Here is a 21,573-nt window from a genome sequence, read left to right as displayed (position 1 = left end):
TTGCTGTAAACACGTGAAAACACTGAGATCTACATGTGACTGAATTCTGGATTTGGACTGTTAGAAAGTTGATGTCATGAGCCCACAGTAGGGAATGACCCCGCCCTTCTAACACTACAATATAAAATCACAGAGCAGTTCGTCTCAGTGATGCCTGTTGTTAGCTGATGTCACTGCATTTATTGAAAGTTGACAGTCAGTTAAAGGCTGTTTGTTTGTTCATTGTGAGGTAAATTTGCCAAATCTATCAGCCAAAGTGGTCTATGGACCATTTAAAGCATGATAACAGAAATTTGAGCCAGAAAATGGACTTTATCTCTGCTCTGGCACAGAGAAAGGCAGCTGAACTCTGATCATAAGGTCAACAATCAGATGGTAACATTTCATAAATCTGAGAGGTTCCTATTTCTCCTGAGTGGGCGTGGCTTATTCAACAGACACGTCCACACCAATTTTACCACCTCATTTTTCATGATTTTGAAGCTTAAATCTATAAACTTAGAGATGTTTTAGTTGACTGAAATTTGATTTAGGGGTTCAGTCATTCAACAAACATAAATACAGATTCATTTTCACTTTACAGGGTCTTTAACAGGTGTGGCCAAATACTTTTGACCATAATGAGCTTTTTTGCAACTTCAAACAAAGTATGCCAGCCGTATGAAAGGCCTCCAGCTTTAGGTTTCCATTAAGGGAAGTGTGACACATTTTAAGTTTCACATTTATTTCTTCAAAGAACCTAGAAGTCCTACTAATACCTGCATAGCCTCCATAATCAGATAACAGTTTATAAGTCACATAGCTCTCTACCAGACTTAAACTGGGTCAAGGAAAAAAGAAAGTGTATGTGTCTGCTCCTCCCACACATATTTCTCTCTCGGTATTTTTCAAGATAACAGGTGTCTTCCAAGTTTGATATTTTGAACTCAAAGACACCATGTAACTTTTTCAGACTTTAAGAGAACAACTGCATCCTGCTTCTTGGATTACAGACCCAGGGTCCAATATGATAAGCTGTATAAATTCACTTTAGAAGGCAACTTTTAACAGTGTTAAAATCTGCAGTAGAGGACAAGAGTCTGAGTGAATGTATAATTCACTAATATTTATTTAAAATGATTTTATCAGGCCTTGTTGTTACCTCTGATTGCATTAAAGACTAAGTTTGTTTGGACAAAGAGGAAAAAAGTGTGGTGCTTCCAGTCTCCCTCAAACCACTGGTGCTTATTAAAGGGATCGAAAATGTATGACCAAAAAACACTGGCAAAAACGATGTGGGTCTCTGATGGGCTCATCCACACTTGCAGTTGAACCATGGAATCTGTGGAGCCCATATTGTAGCCCTCATACACTATATTGCCAAAAGTATGAACTCACTCATCCAAATGATTGAAATCAGGTGCTCCAATCGCCTCCATGGCAACACGTGTACAAAATCAAGCACAGACATTTGATGAATGGGTCGCTCTCAGGAGCTCATTGAATTCCAGCGCGGTACTGTGATAGGATGCCACCTGTGCAACAAGTCCAGTTGTGAAATTTCCTCACTCCTAAATGTTCCACAGTCAACTGTCAGTGGTATTATAACAAAGTGGAAGCGATTGAGAACAACAGCAACTCAGCCACGAAGTGGTAGGCCACGTAAAATGACAGAGCAGGGTCAGCGGATGCTGAGGCGCATAGTGCGCAGAGGTCGCCAACTTTCTGCAGAGTCAATCACTACAGACCTCCAAACTTCATGTGGCCTTCAGATTAGCTCAAGAACAGTGTGTAGAGAGCTTCATGGAATGGGTTTCCATGGCCGAGCAGCTGCATCCAAGCCATACATCACCAAGTGCAATGCAAAAAGTCGGATGCAGTGATGTAAAGCATGCCACCACTGGACTCTAGAGCAGTGGAGATGCGGTCTCTGGAGTGACAAATCGTGCTTTTCCATTTAGCAATCTGATGGACAAGTTTAGGTTTGACGGTTGGAGAAGGGTACTTGTCTGACTGCATTGTGCCAAGTGTAAAGTTTGGTGGAGGGGGAATTATGGTGTGAGGTTGTTTTTCAGGAGCTGGGCTTGGCCCCTTAGTTCCAGTGAAAGGAACTCTGAATGCTTCAGCATACCAAGAGATTTTGGACCATTCCATGCTCCCAACTTTGTGGGAACAGTTTGGGGATGGCTCCTTCCTGTTCCAACATGACTGTGCACCAGTGCACAAAGCAAGGTCCATGAAGACATGGATGAGAGAGTTTGGTGTGGAAGAACTTGACTGGCCTGCACAGAGTCCTGATCTAGACCTGAGAGAACACCTTTGGGATAAATTAGAGCGGAGACTGTGAGCCAGGCCCTCTCGTCCAACATCAGTGTGTGACCTCACAAATGCACTTGTGGAAGAATGGTCAAAAATTCCCCTAAACACACTCCTAAAACTTGAGGAAAGCCTTCCCAGAAGAGTTGAAGCTGTAATAGCTGCAAAGGGTGGACCAACGTCATATTAAAGCCTATGGATTAAGAATGGGATGTCACTAAAGTTCATATGTGAGTCAAAGCAGGTGAGTGAATACTTTTGGCAATATAGTGTATGACACACATGGGGCCCAAATGGAAGCTGGCTGGGGTGTTGACTTAACAACATTTAAGACCAAAAATATAAGTATCTACAGCAGGCAACTCATTTAATAAGAAAATAAAGAAAATGTGCAGCAATGCTGCATTTAAAGCTAAAAGTAAGACACAGAGAGGCAGAGAGAAGGACAACTCTCTTTATTTTTCATTTGTATTTATTTGTTTTTGCTCAGCCTTGATAAAATAAGATTGATAAGATTAGATAATCTATTTTTCCAGAGCTGCAGACAGTCGGCACTGTGTGGTTCTGTCTCTGGGCATAAATGGACGTTTACTTTAGCCCTGAGCTGCACACTAATTGGTGGCAGTGTGTCAATAAGCCTATTTTAACAGGCCATATATCTCAGGGAGGACATTAGCACCAGTTTTGCAAGAATGACGCATCAGCTCATCCCTATGAGATAGCAAGCACTGCCAGATTTAGCAGATTGCCGTGCCATTCCCAGTGTGAAATATCTAAACAAGCCTCATTATGATCACCATATGCTTCCTTCATGGTTGCTCACATCTGCCTCTGCAGTGCTTCAGTGGGAATTCACTTTACAAATACAAGTGGAGCACTCCTGCCAGACATAACTACACCAACTCTGCACAGTCCAGGACATCCTCGGACACGATCAAAATTCTGCAAGCACAACCTAACAGGAGGTTTGACATCACGACAAATCCCCACAGGGAGATTAGCGTAAAGCATTCATGGAACTACTCAGCAAACTAAGAATTACTTGTCAAAGCTTGTCATGCAGAGGTGTAGGGATATAAGAGGGTGCTGGTGATACTCAATTACAACGGGACAAAGGCTTGACATATTGGAGGGAGGAGAAGTGCAGCGGACCAAAGCCTCCGTGACACAAGGAACAGCAGTGCATAAAATTGAGATTGAATTTTGATGTGTTTGTAAGCCTTATAAATGGAACTCAAATCAGTGTGAGCTTTCCTGTAGTTTGCTGCTTTGCAGAAAAAAAAGAGAAGAAAAAGTTCCACTCATGATCACCGCTAGAGATCTGTCAGGCCTTTAAAGCGTGCGTCCCTGTGGTCAGTCCTGTAACTTTTACCAGGGTTCAGATTGAAGGAGCAGATGAAAGTGACGCCAGCTTGAACATCAATGTTCTTGTCTTCAGCTCTGAAATGAACGAGCCAAACTTAGCTGCAGGAATTAATAGAAGATGACTGAAATGCTTTCTCAGTGTGATCAAAGACAACAAACTCAATCTGCTTCAAGCTGCATCATGACTCACTCCTCTTCATCACGTCTGTACCAAACTTTTCTCCTTCAAGTGGACATCTGGGACAAGCTCATTAGTACTCACTCCAACAACAATACATGCCTCGATGTTATCATGACCAGGCTGAACTTAAGGCCAGGCTGTTCGACTGGAGGCACTGGAGCCAAGTGAGGCCCCCAAGGTCATTTTTTAAAAACCCCTTTAAGAAGACCACTCATGCTTAGAAATCATCCCCACAAGTTTAAAAAAAAATAAAATTCTGTGATATTTGTATGACTGGCAATCGCATTTATTTAATTTGTCACCAGCGGTCCATGTTTGTTCCATATTTTCTCATTTCTGCCTGACGTATGCACCGCTCTCTACTCCACAGTCTTTAGATTCACACACCTGTTCTTCTGCCGATGCCAAAACCAATAAGCCAAACAAAAAAAGGAGGGAAAAGTATGTTTTCATCTGTTTGTTCAAGGCCCGTGTGCTTACTTTGCAATGAGTGCATATTAGTGTGCAGGGAATACAACTAGAGAAGGCTTTTTTACCCATCAAGCCCTCGGCTATTTTAACCATCCTGTCTGAACCATTAGTTGTATTTTTGCCTTTTGGATAAAGATTTGACAAAGTGTCTGCTACAGTGTTTCTGTATGTGGGCAAATTTCACAGTGTCCTCTCAGTGACTCCCAAAGTAGAGGTTGGCTGCAGAAACACTTCTTGCTTCCCCAAAAAAGAGAGAATTTGGTTAATTTTATCCATTATTGTAAAAAAAAAAAAAAAAAGTTAAAATTAGGTTAATTTAAAATAAAAATGTAGTTATAAACTGAGATTTTTTTTTTGCTTAAATTAAAGTTTAATATCAAAAATTACCTAAAACATAAATTTGTGTATGTTAATTTTTTTTTTTTTTTTTTTTAACATTGTATGCTTTAACCACCAACAGGGAGGGTAAGGGTCCCTGGTCTCTGACTCTGTTATAAGAGGGTCACCTGCTGAAAAGTTTGGGAACCTTCTCTAGGATACTCTGTAAATAGGTGAGTCTAATCTTTGTTGCCCTCCAAATGGGAAAAAATTAACGTCCTCTAAGTGGACACAATCAGACAATTCCCCTCTTTGAGGCCTTCTAAGTTGGCAAAATTCAACAAAGGGCTCTCTAGGCTGCCCTCCAAGTGGGCTAAGTTCCCTATAGGGTCCCTTCTACTTGGACAAAGTGGACAAACTTTGACAAAGAGCCCTCTTTGAGGCCTTCCAAATGGGCAAATTATGGTAAGGGACCCTTTTATTTGGTGTCTTAGTGGGCAAGATTTGACAAAATACCCTCTTTGTTACCCTGTAAATAGGTGAATCTGTCAAGTGCTGTCTTTTGTGCCCTCTAAACGGAGAAAAAATTAACAACATGCTCTCTATGGTCCTCTTTAAGTGGAGGAAATTTGACAACTTGCCCCCTTTACTACCTTCTAAGTGGGCATGATTAAACAAAGGGCCCTCTAGGTTGCCCTCCAAGAGGGCTACCTTTGAAAAAGTTTCCATACACACCTGAAAGTCCAGACCAAGGTCCATGTTTTTGTTACATTGTATACATTTGGTTTGGTCTGTCTGGGTTTCACACTGTCATTATTGCAAACGGACTAACAGACTTTACATGACGAGCCTACGTGATATAGTCATCAACTACGTGGTTTGCGTGTCTCTGTAGTTTACATTGATTGGTCATTTGGTCGGCGGGTGTCTGACGTCAACACGTTAAATAAGGCGAGTCTTGAATGTTGTAAACAATGAATGAAATCGTCATTCCTACCATCATATGATTGTTGATTTTCTACTACCAAAAGTGACAACTTAAAGAGCTGTAAGGCTGGTCCGAGTTTCTTGTGAGTTTTATCATTAGATAACAACTTTATCAGCATCGACAGGAAAAAAGAAGAGAGCGTGTAATCCTGCGCGCCATTGCAACACCGACTCGTGAGAGAAGGTATGTGTTGTCAATAGCGAGGTATAACTTTACCTACAATTTTATCAAATTTTCCGTGCTTGGATAATCTCCATTCAACATAATAACGGACACTTCTACTCTTCGCTAACGTAAAGCAGCTACAGCCCACCCTGTCCAGGCTGCTGGTTAATTTTGGTAACGTGAGATTGTTGTGGGCTCTTCCGTGGCTCATTTTGTTTTAGTGATGGATTTCTTTTTTCTGGTTGTCATGTCATAATTTTCTGTCATTGATACGAAGGTCCGAACCTTTCAAACTAATGCTTTTACACTGGGCATGAACCAGACCGTGGTTCTGTTTGGTGTGGACCACGGTCCAGGGGAGGTTTCACACCTATCATTTTGGTTCGGACCAAAGTCCAAAAGTCTGGACCAAACAATGCTGGTGTGAAAGCCCCCTAATAGGCCTTTCAGACCGGCAGGGCTCCGTGCCGGTTCTGGTTCCTGAACCTAATTTTGAATTGGCTGGCACGTTCAAACCAGGAAAAAATTTGGTTACGATCATGAAAAGTTGGTTCTCAGCTGGAATTATCAGTGGGCGTGTCACATTCTAAGTTGTGAAGATGAGCAGAAAATGGAGAAATTGTGGTCTGCTGAGGAGAAAAAATGTTTGGCTGTGATCTGGGCATTGACAGAATTCCAGGTGAAGCTGGAGAGTAGAACAAGGAGGGGCATGTTAAATGCTGAACTTGCAGAAGAGAAAGTGAAGGCTGTGTTCACCTGAACACCAGACCAAATAATTAACTCAAGAAACTGAAGAAGGAATACCGGGATAGCAGGAAAGACTTGGGCAAAAGTGGAGCTAGACGTGGTGATGTATGTCCATCATGTCCTACCACTTTGGTTCTGCTTAAACTGGTGTAAACTTGGGCTGGTCCATAAGAAAGCACCAAGGTTCTGAAACTCCAAAACGGAACCAGAGCCAGAACCATGTCTGTCTGAAAACACCTTAAGTGGACAAAGTGAGCAAAATTTGACAAAGGGCCCTCTTTGATGCTTTCCAAATGGGAAGAATATGGCAAACACCCTTTTCTTTGGCTTTTAAGTGGGAAAAATTTGACTAAGGCGCCGTCCACACGTTTTGTGTCATGTCTGCATTTCATCCACACAGAAATGGCGTTATGGGAGGCCCTAACACTACTTTTTGAAACCAGGTCTCAGAGTGAACAAAACTGTAAATGCTTACCGTTCTTCTCCGTGTGGAGAGCCGCATCTTTCCTGAAACGATTATGTCACACATAGCGTAGCTAACTTAAACTGCATGTGTGTGTCAAACCAAAACAACAATGGCAGAATACAGGGCTGTCTTCGTGCTGCAGAAACTAGCGAGCTTATTATGGCTTTTACAGCAAGATCCGATGCTCCTTCATCACCATGGCGAACAGCATACACCAGATGTTCTTAAATCCAACGTGGAGAACAACCAGAAGGGTAACTAGGAGAAAGGTTGTGACAGATTTCTTTAATCTTCTTCTCTCTTTTGGTGCATTTCCATGGAAGCAATACAGTGCCATGTACAGACCAAGGTTATTAGAGTTAACTAAAACTAACTAAAGAGCTAAAACTAAAACTCAAAAATCATTTTAGATAACCGAAACTAAATCAAAATTAAGCTTTACTGAAGAAACGAAAACTAACTACAAATGCGCTTACAAAACTAACTAAAATAAAAGAAAAATGGAGACAAATATCCTTAGTTTTAGTCTTTGACCCAACCATACTGACTGGCACCTACACCAGAGTCTAGGGAGAGTAAAATAGCCTGATCTGATTGGTTAAGACTTCACACAGTGGTAGATTTATGTCTGGAGTTGTATTCAAACATCATCATTAAGTAAATAAAATGATAAGTGAAGAGTGGCCTGTTTGAATACGTTTTTAAAAATATATGACGTTCCCTCAGCCCTGACATGTATCAAAAAAAACAAAAACAAAAAAACTAAACGTAACACTAAAACTAATAAAAACAAAACCAAAACAAAGCATTTTTGCAAAATAAAAACTTAACTAAACTAACAAACCAGCAGTCAAAACTAATAAAATCTAAACTGAAATTGAACAAAAGAAAATGTAAATGAAATAAAAATAAAAACTACTGAAAATCCTAAACAATTATGACCTTGGTACAGACTTGTCATATGCACTACAGCATTTTCAGTCGTTTTCAGTAGTTCCACGCTTACACGGACATTTCCTGAAACAATCACATATTTACGGAAAACTTTTTCAAAATGAAACAGAAATATAACATCTTCGTCTCTGATGGACAGGGTCTAAGGACCCTCTTTGTTACCCTGTAAATGAGTGAATCTGTCAAGGGTCATCTTTAGGACCCTCCAAATGGGAAAACAAATTTGACATCTTGCCCTTTTTGGTGCCTTCTAAATGGGATAGTTAAAAAAAAACATCCCCTAAAGGAGTCCCCTCTAAGTGGACAAAATGAACAAAATCAGTCAACTTGCCGTCTTTGGGGCCTTCTAAGTGCCTGTTGGCTGCCCTCCAAAGTTTTAAAAGTTGCCTCTGGGGTCCCCTCTAAGTAAGCAGACAAAATTGACATAGTGCTTCCTTTAAGGCCTTTCATTTGGGTAAAATATGGCAAAGTAGCCTTTTCTTTGGTGTCTTAAAGGGCTAAATTTGACAGAGTGCCCTCTGGAATCCCCTAATCTACAAAAAAGGTCAAATTGGCTTCTTGAGCGCCCCCTAGTGGACAAAATGTATTCAGGTACTCTAAGGGCCACATTTTCCCTGTCATCCTCACTTGCTAATCTTTGTCAAATAAATGGTAAGACAGTAAAAGAAAATCCCCTGTCTGTTAAATAACAGAGCTGTAATCATATTTAAAAAGTTTAATCCTGACCAGGAGGTCTAAATATTTCTTATTGTGACAACTTTTACAAACATCTTGGGTCCACCTCTGCCTCTTTAGAAGCATAAGAACTGATTTAATGTGAGGACATTTCCTTAAGTGACCCTTTACCTCTTCACTAAAACAATCAGCTCCAAACTGCATGATGTAAAGTAATGGGGAATTTCAGCATGAGTGCCATAATGAAAGGTTATTTCCTCCAGGTGTGTACTCACTTGCACTCTGTTACATCACGCCTCGAGGTAAAAAGCCTGCAGTGGTTTGATTGAATGTTAATGCATCTGTGTAGATAATAGGCATGAAAATGTGTTCAACAAAGCAGCATCTGTCTGGGGAGAGCAGTCAGTGAGAACACAACCTTCTGTTCCGATGAGTCAGGAGTGATAATGAGGAGTAAAGAAGACAGATTCTGGATTTTAAAACAGCTATTGACATGTCCTGCATGTAGATTATAAATAGATTTATTCTGAATGTCACCATGTTACATCTTATATACAAGCACACTCACACAAGTACTGATAAAATCAAAAAGGAAAAAAATAACAAAGAAACTTTAAGACATTAAAAAAAAAGCAAGAAGAAAGAGCACCTTCATATGATCACCCATAAACGTTGTCACAGAACTGAGGCAAATGAGGTCTTCATTGTTGATTAATGGATAAAAAACCTGTACCAGGTAACAAGCAAGAGCAAATAATTGGTCAGTAATTGGCAGTTACAGCCCAAACTCCAAAAAAGTTGGGGCAGAACAGAATGCAATGATTGTCAAATCTCATAATCGGATATTTTATTTCCAGTAGACTATATTAGAATCTGTGACATTTCACCCTGTCATAAAAGTATTAGCTCACTTTCAATTTTATGGCAGGACCACATCTCAAAAAAGTAAGGACAGGACAAAAAAAAGGATGGAAAAGTAAGTGGTACAAATGACAAACAGCTGGAGGAGCATTTTGCAACTAATTAGGTTAATAAGCAATAGGTCAGTAACATGACTGGGTATAAATGGAGCATTTTAGAGAGGCAGAGTATTGCAGAAGTAAAGATGGGCAGAGATTCACCACTCTGCAAAAAAGCTGTGTCCTGAGCAATTTCAGGAAAAAGTCCTCAGTGTATAAATGTGGAGACTTTGATTATCCCACCATCTACAGACCAAAATGTCATCAAAAGATTCAGAGAATCTGGAAGAATCTCTGCACCTAAGGGACAAGGTCGAAGGTCAATATTGGATGTTCATGATCTTTGGGCCCTCAGGGGCCACTGCATTGAAAAATCAGACATTATTCTGATCTGGAAATCCCTGAATGAGCTCAGGAACACTTCCAGAAATGCTCAATACATTTGGTTGTGCCATCCACAATGACGGTTAAAACTGCACAGAAGAAGTCATATGTGAACAGGATCCAGATATGCAGCTGTCTCCTCTGGGCAAAAGCTCATCTAAAATGGACTGAGGCAAAATGGAAAACTGTTCTGTGGTCAGATTAATCAAAATCTGAAATTCTTTTTGTGTCACATTCAGGCAAAAATGCAAAAAACAGAGGGAGGTCTCAAATGCAGAACTTAGTCCATAGGAAACATAAACTCCAAAGGTAAAAACCAGAAATCACTAATAATGCACAGGAGAATTATGGCAAAATACACTGGGGGTCAAACTGGACATGAAACACAGGGGAAAAGGATTACAACATAAAACAGGAAACCAGGGAAACTTGAGGAAGGGTCAAAAAATGACAAAAAATATCAGAAATAGAAACTAGAGAAAACACGCAATGCTGAATGCTGAAATGTAGATCCAGGTTTTAGAGCAAGGGTCATCAAGTACATTTGTACATGTGCCAGCTTACGTCTATGCTGACACTGTGAGGGCTGGCGTGTTAAATGAACTAAATAAAAGACACATTTTTTGTCTAAAAAATTGTATTTTAAATCTGCTGTATTTTTAGCCTTTGGCAGTGAACTCCGTACCAATTCACACTGTTAAATCCCTATACCGCAGCCAGCCACAAGGGGGCGATTGAGATATTCAAGCCACATATTTCTGGAGCTGCCATGTAGATGTGAATATGCTGCGTCCTCATTGGTGAAAAACACATGAAGAAGAAAAGATATCTTGTTTAATTCTCGGTTAGGCCGGCCACACACTACAGGATTTTAAGCCCAATTTGGGCCTCCTCCGACGATCGTGGGGACGTATCCCGAGAGGAGCCTAATCGCAAACAGCTGTTTGTCTGAGTAGTCTGCATGTGTGTGGTGTCAACACGATTGTTTTACTGCTCCAAATTGCGTCGTAGCCTACAAAATCCTGAATTGTAAATATCAAACATGTTTGATATTTATGATTTTAGGACATAGTGCCGCTGATGGAGTACCCACAACAACCAATGAGAGCGAGCAGACTGGGTAGCGTCACGGTCTGAAGTCACGTGATCACGCGGGGTCATAGGCAGGTCAGCAGGTGTGTGGTCTTCAGTGATCTGACAGTCTGGCTGAGTCGTCTAGTGTGTGCGTTCAGAGGATTAAAAATGAAAAATCTTTGGAAATTGTGCTGAAGTCTCTGGTCTCCCACAGTTTAAAAATTGTTTCAAATTAAATAATCGTCTAGTGTGAATTTGAATTTGAATTTATCAAAGTGTGTGAGTATGTGGCCGGCCTTAGTGAAAAATACACTAAGTTTTCAATCTCACTTATTTTTTGAGTTACTTCAAAATATGTTGGGATCATAAAAGGAAATAAAGAAAATATACCCTAAATACAGCGATATTTTTATTCCTCAGCACTTTTTCTGAATGAGCTTCTGGGGGCCGGATGGGAAGCTGGGGGGGGCCTGATGTGGCCCCCGTACCTCCAGTTGGTGTCAGTGTTTTAGAGCTACTTATGATGATGTTAAACCACGTACCACATTGATCACAACAGCATGGCTTCACAGTAGAAGAGTCTGGGAGCTGAACTGGCCTGCAGTCCAGACCTTTCACCAACAGAAAACATTTAGGGCATCATAGAGGGAAAACTCCAGCAAAGAAGACCCAGGATTGTTGAGCAGCTAGAATCCTACATCAGACAAGAATGAGACAACATTCCTCACCCAAAGCTCCATAAACTGGTCTCCTCACTTCCCAGATGCTTACAGACTGATGTTAAAAGAAGAGGCAATTCTACACAATGTTAAACACAACCTTGCCCCTGTTTTATCAAAATGGAACTGGGGCTATATTTCAGACGTAGTGTGTGTGTGGGTGTGTGTGTGTGTGTGTGTGTGGGTGGGGGGGGGGTGCGTGTGTGTGGGTGTGGGGGTGTGGGTGGAGGAAAAACCCAGAAGTCAGGCAGTGTTTACGTAAAGGGTCTGATAAGATGGCGGTGATAACGTGCAAACAGAAGCACTCAGTCACAGACGAATATTCTTCTTAGAGAGAACAGCGCCGTCTTGTTTACATGATAATCTGAATAAAAACAAAGCCACTCAAGCCCAGCTCCCAGTGGAGTGAATTAAATCATTATTTATATTCAGTAGTAAATGTTGCTTCACTGTTAAAGGACTGTTTTAGTGTCCACCCACAAATAAAAACTGATTTAAATGAGAAAAACAAAGATAAGAAGCTCAGATACTAATGTTTTTCTGTAATCTTTAACTGGATGTGATTCAGAAGGGTAGTCTGGCTGCTATCACACACCCACAAACACACTGACACACAAAAGAGAGAATAATAGCTTTATTCCAGCAGAGTGACAACGCATTTCAGTTTGAGTAATAGTACTGTTTATTAAAAGAGGCAGGGGATCCCCTGGAGGAATTTGACTACATGTAATAGCCATGAAGCTCAAATGTGTGCTTTAAATCGATGAGTTTGAGAAAAGAACGTCTCTATCCTGCTTCTGTCCATTCTTCTCCCACTAGGTGTCAGTTTTTAACAGGGTTTCTACACTCTTTAAACTCTCTTGTAATGTGTATATGTGGTGATACATTTCTCTACTGTGTTTTTAACTTCCTATTTGAACAGGTTTATAGAATTTTTTTTTTATGTGGATATATACATATACATTTTATGCTGTTAAATGTTATACATTTTATGAACTGTTTACTCAAAGGCCCAACTAGAGACAAGAGTTGGAAATTAGCAATCGCTATAAACTCTCAGTGCAGCACATCAGATTCATGCCCTGTCATGAAACGATGTTAAACTGCATCGTCCCAACCAAATAAAATACTTTCAAAATCAAGTCAGGACTCTGAGCTGTTCAGATGTTGCTGAATACACCTTATTTCCTGATATTGTTCATTCAAAACAAAAGTCTTTCTTCATCATAAAAGGGGCATTTATTTAAATGAATTATGTAGAAAATGAATGATTTTATCAGTAGACTAACTTTTCTCATCATCCTTTGCTTAAGACAAGATATTGGTTATCAAAACATACCTTCCTGATGTTCCCTCTGGGATAAATGAGACACTGAGATAAACATTTCCAGCTCATAGTCTGCTCCCTGACATGACAGTGCTCTGCTGTCAGTGAGCACCGCTGACTGGTAGTTGGGCAAATTCAGCCCTCACAGAAAAGAAAAACAGCGTTTGGCTGGCAGACCATTTCCAACCCTGGCATGAGAACACGGTCATCAAGTTAACAACAGACCCATGGCCACCCATAAGAGGGAGAAATTCCTGGGGTCCAGCCAAATGGGAGGCCCATGGAGGTGAGGAGAATCATGGTCCATTGTAAAGTTAATCTGTGATACCATATTTCATACAGAGCCTGAACAGAAACCTCTCTTATCAAAGCAGTATGAGTGAATTGGATCTATTTATGCAATAGCAAAACAAAACCTTTTTTTTCCAAATTGTAAAGCTTTTTTCTTAAATCAAAATGATTTTTCGGGTTGGGGGGGTAATGTTTGAAATGTGGATGGGCACATTGTCTAAACCACTTAGAAAGTAATGTGAGACTTCAAAGCAAAGCCATGATGTGCACGAACATCAGGATGCCAGAGAAGAAAGAAGAAACTGAAATAACCTTAAGGCAAACATCATTAAATAAGTGCAAAAAGAGGCAACAACAGGGAAAATTAGCTAAATTGGTTACAATGTGCCAAAAATTCGCATACAAACAGGTGAAAAGTGGAACCAGAGTGGCAAAAACGTGTAGAAAGTGGCACAAATGGGTTCAAATGTGAAAAAGTAAGGATAAAAATGGCAAAACAGGGATAAGAAAGGGGAAAGTGGTCAAAAAATGGATGGAAAAAAGTGTAAAAGCCGTTAAATAGTAGCAAAAAAGGGGTTACATGTAGCAACAATGAGCAAAAAGTTGCAAAAAAGGGTGGCGAAAGTAGAAAAAAAGGGGCAAAAATTGGCAGGAAAGTAGTTTCACAGTGGCTAAAATGGGTAAGATGTGACAAACACTGATTTAAAGAAGTAATGGGATGGCGGTCAGGTGGGTTAAGAAAGGCATTAAAGGGTCCAAAATGGCTGGAACAAATTGAAAAACAATTGAAATGTAGCAAAATTGGTTAAATGTCTCCAAAATTTTCAAAAAAGTGGCAAAAATGGGTGAGTACAGCAACAGTGGGTTACATGTGGAAAAAATGGGCTTAAAAGTGGCAAAAATGGTTGGCTACAGTAGTGAAAAGGTGCTAAAAAGAAACCAAACTTTCACTGGGATTTTCAGGTGCCAAACCAATTCTGCTGGCAGACCTGAACAGACCCTATGATGATCAAGTGCTCAGTGCTTTAATCTGACAGTAATTTCTCTGAGCCCCACATTTAGCTCTGCCCAAAAAACCAAACCCAGAAGGTGGAGAAGCTCTTTATGGCCTAATTTTCAAACTTTTTAACTGACTTTTTCAAGAAGTTTTGTTTTAAGATTTGTGATTTCTTGAATGGTTGTTGGCAAGATGACAGTAGAGTTAACAACCATCTAGATGAAAATGTCTTGATCAGAAGTGATGAGGCGGTACATGGACTTACATGTGCACAGAAAGAAATGTTAACACCTGTGGGGATTGTGAGATGATATTTAGATAAGGTAAAAAGAGGCAACAGAGAGATTTATTTCACAGGACAGCTGTCGTTCTGTTTTGAGATAGTTCTTTCTTTAACTTTTGTGTTTACTCATAAGATTAAGAATTCTGGCATGAACAAAGCTGCGGAACATTTTGACTCATGTGCTTATTACACAGATTCCTCTATAATTTCCCAGAGGTGCCGAGCCTTCAGATGTCAGGAAAAGTCAGTAAAATCCTTCTCTTAGCGACATACTGACGGAGGGTTGGGAAAGCTTCACTCAGATTACAGCCATGTGTTGTTGTCTCTGCTCTTGTCTGCTCAACGTGCCTGGTTTTCCTCTTTTCCAAGTCATTTTTTATAAAATAGTGTTCGACTCTTGATCATCGTATATCCTGGAGTTCCCCGAATGAAAAAGAGTAAAGTAGATAAATAAATAAAAAACATGTTGATGACAGATTCTTTGAATGTAGTTTATTATTTAGGAAACAAACTGGTACATTTCCTATATTTTCCATTCTTCTTTGCAAAACTGCTCAAGCTCTGTCAGGCTGCATGGGAATCTAGAGTGAACAGCCCTTTTCAAGTCCAGCCACACATGCTCTATTATTGGAGTGAGGGCTGGGCTTTGACTCGGCCACTCCAGAACATTCATCTTGTTGTCTTTAAATCATTTCATCATTTTTTTCATCAAATAGAAAAGAAGAAAAAAAAAAGCCAAATTATATCGACCATGACCATGAAAACCAGTTAAAGGGTAAAAACATCCAAGGGGGTGAATATTTTTACAGCGTAGGCAGGTGTACGTCCTTGCTCCAAATTATCCAGCCATTAAAATATATTTCAGTGTCCTCTGCAGGATGTATTTGGCTTCACTTTTGTACAACGGGTGAGGACAGAGCTGCATTGTCCATGCTAATACACCGTCAATGGTTCTATTTAGTTAGTCTTTAATTTCCCTTGAGTTTATCAGTTCTTTGTCACTGACCCAAATACCTTACTTCTATCCTCCACATTTCATTTAAACACATTTACTGATAAATTGATGTTTTTTTTTTTTTGCTCTATTCCTTTTATTCAGGATCCAATTCAAGCATGGTCAAAGGGCAGCCAGAGTTCTTTTAACTGCAGTTCAAAGTGATGTTAAGTGTGGGAATGAAAACTCTTTCTCTCGAGACTAATAGTGGGAAGCACAATAGCGTACTTTTGATCTCTCCTCCTGCATGTTTTCCTCCACACTCTCTCCTCCTCGTCATCTGACTCATTCACCGCTCCATTCTCTGGAGAAATCATGCTAATCAGTGCAGGCCAGATTTAGTTAAGCAGCAGCAGCAGCACTATCCAGTCAGAGGTGCAGCGCTGATAGGTGAGCAGTTCTCATTTTCAGCCAATTATGATCCTGTCACATAAACCCCACTGACAGGAGAGTATCTCTACTTTTAATCAGATCCTTCACAGTGAGTTTATTTAAAACTTACTCTCCTAACTTTATCTGCAGTATAGCTAATGTATACCTACCCAAAATCTTTCTGCCTTTTCTGATCATACAAATAAGTCACATTATGATCCGTTCCCATGCTTTTAATACGACCGCAGCATTGGTGTATTTCTACTCAAACACACATAAAAACCTACACTGTGAAAACTGCCTCCTTTTTTTCAAATCTCCTATCACCCACCAACAGCTGTGATGGTTTTTGCTCCACTACATGACTGCTCCACCAGGTACCGAGGACACACACACACCTCAGTAGAGCAGCTTTCTTCTTTTATTTATTTATTATTTTTAGCCTTGGACTAGGAATAACCTTCAGAGAAAAGAGCAGTTCAATGGTTTCTCTTCCCTGAGAGTTTAAAGCTTTGAAATTGTGCAATTTCTCTTCCCTAAACCAGATTTAGTTGGATATATCTGATTTTTCTCGGCTGTTTTTCAGCTTTTTGTATTTTAGTAAATTTTGTCTATTCTATGATATGCTATATTTTTATTATTTTTTGTAACTTTTTGATACTGTGCATTAGCAGGTCTCCTGTGCAAAAATACAGATTTTAAATTGAAGGAATTTCTGAGTTAAAGCCCCTGTGAGGAGTTTAAAACAGGAAGCAGCCTGAAATTAATACTGTCTCTTTATGGGCTAGAATAACAAACAAGACCATCAGGGATAAGATTAATATTTTCTATATAGAGTGCATTTAGACAGTATTCAGACCCCTTCACTTTTTTTTCAATTTGTTAAGTTGCAGCCCGATGCTACAGTTGAAAAAAATATTTTTCCTCTCATTTTCTTCACCCAGAAGCCCATCATGACAAAGTGAAAACAGCATTTTAGAAAAAACTGAAATATTACCCTGTAACACTTGATATTTAGCTCAGTTCCTCTCATTTCTTATGATCCTTGCTGAGATTTTTCTACACCTTGACTGGAGTCCACCTGTGGTAAATTTAATAGTTTAATACCACTTTTCTATAGAAGGCCTCACAGCTGACAATGCATATCAGAGCAAAACCCAAGCCATGACATCAAAGGAGCTGCAGGCAGAGCTCAGAGACAGCTTGGTGCAGGGCATAGATCTGGGGAAGGCTACAAAAAATTCTGCTGCACATGAAAAGTGCACTTGGAGTTTGCAAGAAACTCTGAATGAAGGACAAGCAGGGCCTCATTTGTTTTACACTGAGGCAAGCCTTCCATCTAGCTGAGCTGCACAAGATCAGTGGAGGGCTGCAGTGATGGTTGTCCCATCTCCACACAGGATCTCTGGAGCTCAGTCACTTCATTCATCTATCCATCTTCTTCTGCTATTCCAGGGCGTGTCATGGTAGTAGCAAGCTTAGCAAATCAACCGAGACATCACTCTCCCTAGTGACACTTTCCAACTCCTTCTGGGGAATCCCAACGTGTTGTCTGACCAGACAGGATATGTAGTCCCTCAAGAGTATTCTGAGTTTTCCCTGAGGTCTTCTCCAGACTGGACGTGCCCAGAAGACCTCCAAAAGAAAGTGCCCAGGAGGCACCCCGATCAGATGCCAGAACCACCTCAACTGGCTCCTTTTGATGCCAAGGAGCAGCAGCTCTACTCTAGACGAGTTTAGGAGTATATGCAGCTTTTTGGGAGTCCAAAAACACTTTTTTAAACTTGGTCCAAGAGTGAACAAATCTGTACACGCCTACAATTTCATCTCCATGTATACAACCCAGTGCATCTTTCCTAAAATGATTACGTCATATCCCACTTAGCCCCCTTATAACCCATATATGCTAACCCAACAACAACAATAATGTCAGATAACATGATTGTGTTCGTGCTGCAGAAGTTACTGAGCTTATTATGACTCTGACAGCCAAATCCTCTGCTCCTCTACTACCAGCATGAGCAACGTGGTCATGGAGATCAGCGTACGCCACATGCTCTTAGATCCAACATGATGTGCAACCAGAAAGGCAGCCAGGAGAAAGTTTAGGTAAGAGAAAGGTTTGGGGTGCACTTGCTGCACAATCTTCCTCTCTGTTTTGGTGTATTTCTGTGGCAGTGTTACAGCACAAATTACATACCTGGCATACATACTACAGCGTTTTTAGTCGTTGTGAATGGTTTTGTGCCTATGCGGACATTTCTTGAAATGCTGCCGTGTTCACGAAAAATAATTCGAAATGAAACAAGATATATTTTTTGTGTCCGTGTGGACAAGGCCCTACTTCACTCCAGATGTCTGAACTCCTCACCCAAGTGAGCACCCTCCAGAGAGAACTAATTTCTGTTGCTTGTATCCACAATCTCAGTTCATGCCCCCTCCTTAGAGTGGGTCAAACACACACAATGAACCAGCAGATCAGATACCTCGCCAGGACATGGGATACTGGGGCAACCCCGCCCCCCCCCAGCCAAACCTGGAGCATCTGTTGGCCAAGCTTCTCTCCATGGGGCCCGGCTGGGTTCAACTCAAATGAATGACATGGGGCCCACCCAGTGGGCTCACCACCTGCAGGGATGAGCATGGTGGCAAGTTGCAGTGTACACAGGGTGGCAGGCAGAGGCGGCAGTCGTTGTACGCCAAAACCCCACTGACAGTGGGTTATGTTTCCCTCATACATGTGTGATTTAATTCATGTGAAAAGAGCTGGAAGCAGTCTTTAACTCTGTCACCAGACTTATTTTGCTGTCTGTTCCCAAAGTCCATATGGATAGTTTCAGGTATGCTGTTCCTACAGAATCTGCTATAGGACACCTTATGTCCTGAGTAGCTGATGTTTTTAAATCTTTTTAAAGGTAGATTAAAATTACAGGTGGATGCATTGGGTTGTAGATGTCTTGACTGATGACTTTCTGCTCAGAGACCCATGATTTAGTTTGTTTGTGATTGCAACTGCTCTGTTTTTATGTCTGTGTCTCTGTTTAATATGCTGCTGCTCCTCTGTCCCAGGACACTCTTGTACATGCTTTTTAACCTCAGTGAGGTTGGATAAATGTAAATAAAATCCTGATATTCAATGTTGAGGAAAAGCTTTTGCCAAATTTTATAACATATATCACCTTTATGTCATCACAGGAATAATCAACCTATTACTGACTGCATTTAGTATCAAATCTGGTGCAAATATTTGCAGCTCCGTCTCAAATGGTAGAGTACACATACATAGTATATATGGATTATCTCCAGGGAACAATCTGGCTTCAGCCCACAGCACACTGTCCACACCTCACTTCTTAAGCGTGCATTCATTAAAAGCTGTATCAGGAGTATTCTGGATCCACAGAGATGCAATGAGGATTAAGAGTGGTCTCTAAACGTCCAGATGCTTTCTCCACTTTAAAGAGCCATCTGATAAAGCCAATCCTCTCAGATCCACAGAGGCGGAGATGTGCACACCGTTCAATCAATACCCTCTGTTTTTCTGACACTTATGTCAAGGTCAGGCATACAGCCGAGCCTTTGGGTAAGACATTAAAAGGTGAGAGGCGGGACACTGAAAAGCATTATGGTGGATAGGAGCTTTAAGATGCATCTATTTACGAGATATTGGATCAGAATAAATTAACATCATAAAAGCCATTTTAATCTCTTCTATCATATCAGTTGTCACCTGTGATATTGGCTCAAGGCTCAGTGAGAGATGATGTATGGGGGGATTAGGAACGCCCATCATGGCTAAACAGCACAGCCAGGATTTTGGAAATCATGGCAAATGTCATTGATGGATTTGACAGTAAGCTCTGTTATTAAATCCATAAAGGATATCAGTCTGTATTTCATGATGGACACATTTGAAAAAGTTCAAAGGAAACAATATGTGTAAAACATCGAGCCATTTTCCCTTCATAATGATGAGTTTGTCCCAGCAAAAGGGGGATTAACCTACTGATGGTTGTAGCTATGGGACGTCCTGTACATCAGTCAGATGATGCAAGAATTTTTTTTTTTTTTATGTGTATAAAAAGACACTGGAGCAAAGGCAGTTGGGAATAAATAGGTTGGCATTAAGAAACTGGTGAGAAGCTGGAAACCAAAATGTAAATAATCCGCACACAATGTTAAAAATTGTATTTTTTGTGTAAAATTAATCAATTAATACTCTAAGTAGTTGGTGTGTATCCCCCAGCCAATAACTGTGCTCTTTGCTCTTTCAGAGCTCAACCAAGACAGAGTTAAAACATGCCCTCATTATGCACAATGGAAAACAACTGCATGTACGCTCACCGGCCACTTTATTAGGTACACCTCTTCAATTGCTTATTAACACAAATATCTCATCAGCCAATCACATAGCATCAACCCAGTACATTTAGGCATGCAGATGTAGTCAAGATGACTTGCTGAAATTCAAAACAAGCATCAGAATGGGGAAGAAAGGGGATTTCAGTGACTTTCAAGATGATAGGAAGGTAACAGCAGCTGAAATAACCACTTGTTACAACAAAGGTATGCACAATACCATCTCTGAACACACAACACGTGGAACTTTAAAGCAGATGGACTACAGCAGAAGGCCACACCAGGTGCCACTCCTGTCAGCTAAGAACAGGAAACTGAGGCTACAATTCACTCTGGCTCACCATTGTTGGACAATAGAAGAGTGGAAAACGTTGCCCGGTGTGATGAGTCTTGATTTCAGCTGCAGCATTCAGATTGTAGGGTCAGAATTTGGTATTAACAACATGAAAGTATGGATGCATCCTGCCTTGTATCAGCGGTTCAGGCTGGGGACGTGGTGTAATGGTGTGGGGAATATTTTCTTGGCACATTTTTGGCCTCTTAGTACCAATTGATCATTTAAATGCCACAGATTACCTGAGTATTGCTACTGACCATGCCCATCCCTTTATGACCACAGTGTACCCATCTTCTAATGGCTATTTCCAGCAGGATAATGCACCATGTCAAAAAGCTGAAATTATCACTGTACTCCAATGGCCTCCACAGTCACCAGATGTCAATCCAAAAGAGCACCTTTAGGATATGGTGGAACGGGAGACTCTCATCATGGATGTGCAGCTAACAAATCTGCAGCATGATGCTATCATGTAAACATTGATAAAATGTCTGAGGAATGTTTCCAACACCTGGTTGAAACTATGCCATGAAGAATAAAGTTAGTTTTGAGGGCAAAAAGAGGTCCAACCCAGTACTAGCAAAGTGTACCTAATAAAGTGGCTGGTGGGTGTATTAGTATGTACGCATTTAAATTGAACATAAATGTATGCATCATTATTTAATTTTTTTTTATGCATGGATTTCAAAATGTTACAAGAGAGTATGGACTCTTATCTGTGTAGCACTTCTTCACACACAGTTACAAAGTGGTTTACATTAGGACAAACAGAACAAGTAAAAAGGAAAAAATGCACAAAAGGATACTATATTAATGAATTCATAAACATAAAAAGTTGGCAATAAATATTAT

The sequence above is a fragment of the Cheilinus undulatus genome, linkage group 16 (assembly GCF_018320785.1).
Source record: "Cheilinus undulatus linkage group 16, ASM1832078v1, whole genome shotgun sequence".
Classification (NCBI taxonomy): Eukaryota; Metazoa; Chordata; class Actinopteri; order Labriformes; family Labridae; genus Cheilinus; species Cheilinus undulatus.
The sequence above is the reverse complement of the archived record's forward strand: the minus strand, read 5'-3'. Positions refer to the sequence as shown.